The following is a 4943-nucleotide window of genomic DNA, read 5'->3' on the forward strand; positions in this document are numbered from 1 at the left end:
ACCTCACTATCTAAACCATCGACACACTTTTGTCCTGTGTATTCAAAGCCCACTTACGGTTCACGTGAACACCGCCGCGCAGCCAATCAGAGAGCGGCATGAAGGAGTGCTCAAAGGGCCACCACGCGCGGGGGGCGGGGCTTTTCCACAGGAGGCCACGGCTCCATGTGCCAGGTTGAACCCCACAGGTCAAAGTACTACCGGATCGTTACCGGTAGTTTTGGACTTGGTGACCAAGTCAGACGTTTGTCTTCACTGCAATGACCGAGCTCCTTTAGTTTTCTAGGTACAGAGTCTGTGCTGCTCTCTGGTAACTGTGATTTATCAAAAGATACAAACTGATTTTTGACTTAATCACAGTTAAGTCTGATGGTTTTCTCTGATTAAGTTGAAGAAACTAAAGAGGTGGACTGTGCTGGACTCACCAAAACGGGCTGGATTTCTTTAGCCTGCAGAGACTGGAGCCGAATGTGAGGGAACGACTTGAAGGAGTTTACAGAAGGAATCAGTTCAATGATCTGCACATGGTTTTCAGGTTTTATTCCCCTACAGAATCAGCAGTGTTGTGCCGTGGAAGGAGCAGCTGCTGTGTTTCCTCCCATTAACTCACCTACAGTTTAATATTGTTATCGATCTGATCAGTTAATGAATACAGAAACACAGGACCCTGCTGTTTAATGCAGCAATCCCACAGGTTCATGTTCTGATCATCAGTTTTCATGAGTTTGGCAGATGGGTCTAAATACTACATTACCCATGAGCCTCAGCTGCTGGGGGCTATGAGGGAGCCAGTCAGGGGTGTGAATCACAGAATCAAACCATGTGGCTGTTTGATTTATGAACACAGTCCGTCACTGCGGTCGCTGACTTCACCTACAACTGACCCAACATCTATAAGCTGCAGATGAAGCTTGGACATGTTGCACCATGGGAGTTGTAGTTGACTTCTCTCCTTCAGGCTTTATGTACACAGGGTGTTGTGGCCTACCTTTGAGCCAGATGTGTCGTAGCACAGCTGGTGTCTGAACAGCTCCACGCTGACCCCATAGCCGTCACAGCACTGTCAGGGAGAGAAATGAGAGGCTTTACCTTTGGAATCCGGGTCATGTACCATGGCACTGCTGCCACAAACACCCAGCGTGAACCGAGACATGTTCTAAAGCCAGCCGGGTCATTTGTAGATGTTTGTTTTTACATGTGTGTGAGGACAGAAAGCTGTGGAGGCCAAACATGTTAACCCTAACCCTCAGTCAGCACTGTGACGAAAAGCTGTCACTGCTCTCATAGATCAAAATGTAGCTCCATGCACAAACCGAACAAACTCCTGACAGGCTAAAACGTTTTAGTCAGCCCTGCTGGTAAACCGGCTGTAGATGGTTTGTTTCTGAGCGCTGTCACATGACCGCCCTCTCAGTAATTCTCAGGTGGAGCCAGCGCTGCCATGTTAGTTTTGGTGTATGTTATTGTGGGGGAGCTGTGACCAACTGATGTGCAGCCAGTCTGGGATTAATCAATAACTGCAGCGCTGTCATCTGATAAGCCAGGGTCCATCCCAGTTCAGACCCCCCCCACGGAGTTGGCCTGTCCCGGCTGCCAGGCACAGCTGAGGAAGACAGCTGACAGCAGCTGTACAGGTAGTGACACCTGACTTCAACACAGCATGGACAATGAACAGCTTCGTGCACAGATAAACAGGAAGACATCAGCCTGCAATGACAGATAAACAGTCTGGGTGTCGGGCTGTTGGCCAGACAAAGCAAGACATCTGAACACATCACCAGCGTTTTGTAAAGAAGGTTTTAAAATAATTTAACGATCGGTCGGTGACGTGACAATGAGAATAATCCCTGTTTGCCTGATGTCTGTGGTCAGGACTCAGCTGGGCCGCTGAGGTCAGATGTCACTGGTCAGTCCACCAGTCTGATCCATTGTTAACGGGATGAAGATCTGGGCTGATTGGATAAAACAAAGTGAAAGTGAAAGTGAGACGTGACTTTCCTGAATTTTTAGCAAGTAAACAAGTGATCAATTAATCAATAAAATAAATAGATTAATCACCTTGATCAATCACAACTAAATGTAGTATATCAATACTAGTACATCAGGGTCAGGGGTCGTCTTCTGCATGGAGTACTTTTAATACTTTTCATTGACATACTTTTACTCAAGCAATACTTTGATTTGTAATGAAGCACTTTGACAGTACAGTATTAGTACTTTGAGTAAAGTACTGAACAGGCTGCATCTGATTTGTCACATGCCATCGATGTGTGTGTTGTCTAAAGAGTTGTATCTGATTTATTTTCATTTATTTCCGAGGCTAAAACAGTTAAACTGAGTCAGCTTAAAAAGTCAGATGGTCTAAAAACAAGAGAAAATCAACATGTGCACGATCAGAAAACCCCCAGATTGTGATTAGGACCCGGCGTCTTCAGTATGAAGCTGCATGCAGATGACCACATTAATCAACAGTTGTGGATTTGAACCATCATCACAGTGAAAGACAGTTGTTCACCGCCATGTTAAACCTGCTTCATGTGTCTTACAAACATCAGAGCTTCATAAACCAGAGCCCCACTTTCCTCTAAACATCGTGGGATAGTGTCTGTGCTGTAACAGCAGCGAACACCAGCAGTTTGCTGCAGCTGCTTTGGTACAAAACAATTTGATTTCGACCTGTTCTCTGTGCCACTAACATGGAACAAAGTTAGGAAAGACGCTGATGGGCTTTGGCAGCTGATCGTGTAAATATTTGCTGAGGGTGAAACCTCCCGAATGGTGAAGTTCAAGAGCAGAAAGAGCAGGTTCATGATAAATCGAGGTCTCTGATAAGGACTGAACGCGCCAGCACGTGTGGGCCCCTGACCTGAAAACAAACTCTTCATCAGTCCGACTGAGCCCCAGCTGGCCTGGGATGGTGGCAGCAGGGGTGAAACATGGATCGGTGCCTGATTGAAGCTGCAACACAGATACTGACTAGTGGTGTGATGGTGTAGAAAGCATCGGATCAATTATGGCCAGACGAGTAGAAACGGAAGGGACAGACAGAATTACATGTGACAGTGACTCTATATGTACAATTTAAAATGTTTCTAATAATGATGAAGTACAATATGTGATAAATCAGAGCAAACACAACACAGTACAGTTCACGACAGCAAATATCACAGATAAGATAAGAAGTGTTGCAGCAGGACAAGGACAGAGAAGTGGACAGAAATAAATACATGAGATTAACATCAAGTAATAAAATACTGAAGTATAAAAGAGTAACTGTGGTCCAAGTTAAAAGGTGATGCAGTAATATGAGTAGTAGTATTAGTATCTTCAGCCAGTCAGACTGATCATAACTTATGTCCTGTTGATCAGATTAAATGTCTGAATCCCAGAATAACACTCGGTACCTGCTCATAATTCAGTCTCCTAATCTAATCTAATCTAATCTAATGTAATCTAATCTAATCTAATCTAATGCCATTGTCACTGTAAACAGGTCCTACCGTCTGAATGCAAAATGGCCTCACCCATCGATCACAGATGGATTTGTGTCATCTCTGATCACTACCTATTGATTACTGGACGTGTGCCTCCTGGCTCTCGGTCGGCTTCCTTTCTTAGGCCCAGTCTCTGTGTGACTGTAAACCTCCTGGTGTATCATCAGTCCACAGAGCAGGGTTTGTTGTTCATGGTCTCTGGAGGTAGTAAAGTATCTACAGACTGTGACTGGGTTGAGTCCACGTTGTAGGAAATATAACAGGAATTAATTTCACAGAGACACAGAGACTGACCGGGCCTCCTGAGCACATACCCATATCAGCCTCAGAGAGATGACACAAAACACATTTGTAGTCAGTTTGGCTCCTGTGAAGGAAGGGTGGGGATGGGGCCCTTCTACCCAGGGGCCACAAATGACCACAAAGACATGCAAAACCTCCACACAATGACTACAAGCAATGTGTCTCCTGTCTAGAAGGCACCTGTTATGTCTGTACTCGTGATCTCTCCATAGGAGCTTTGTATTTTTCTATTAAATATTCTTTAAATATAAACCACCACCTGAAAAATAGGACTGTGTTGTCTATGAATACAAATGAAGGCAGCAGTAACTTTCCCTTCAGTCAGCACTTTAGACAAACTGTGACTGTGGTAATTCGTTTGGATTCCTGCACACAGCAGTATTCAACTCCAAGACACAGACAAGAAGCAGGTTCAGAGTCTGGCAAGAGCAGTGGGGCTGTTGTGAAACTGGTAGACACTTATATATGATTTAAAAAGGGTTGGGAAGCAGCAGGCATGGACTGGAACTAGAAAAGAGGAAATTGTAATGGCCTGTTTGAGAATAGAGGTCCCACAGGTTTAAAATATACCATGCATAAACCCCACAGGTCACTGTGTAGAGTGTAGTCGGGCTGAGACAGTAAAGTATGTCCTGTTCTTATGCAGTGTTTATAATGAGCAACATGCTCAAATGAGGCCTTCCCTGGTAGGCTAGTGGTTAAGGCGCAGTGCTCTCCCTGCGGCGCCCCGGGTTCGAATCCAGGTTGCATCAGGAAGGGCATCTGGCATAAAACACGTGCCAAATGTCAACATGCGAGACGATTCCCGAAACGGGAAAAGGTGAAAGTGACTTTCCTATGCTCAAATGATATGGAAAATGGAAAAAATAAAGATTAATAATATGCCAATAGGAAATCTAGCCACATCCGGTTGCAAGCCCGGATAAATACAGAGAGTTGCATTAGGAAGGGCATCCAGCGTGAAAACATGCGAATCATCAGTGTGAACTCCATACCGGCTCGGTCGAGGCCCGGGTTAACAACGATCGCCACCAGTGCTGTTGACCTACAGGGTGCTGGCAGAAATTGGACTACTCTTGGTCAAAGAAGGAGAGGAGGTAGAAGGATTCGTAGACAGGGAGAGGAAAGGCAGGAGTATAGGTCTGA

This window comes from Monopterus albus, unplaced genomic scaffold (genome assembly GCF_001952655.1).
Source record: "Monopterus albus unplaced genomic scaffold, M_albus_1.0 scaffold474.1, whole genome shotgun sequence".
Classification (NCBI taxonomy): Eukaryota; Metazoa; Chordata; class Actinopteri; order Synbranchiformes; family Synbranchidae; genus Monopterus; species Monopterus albus.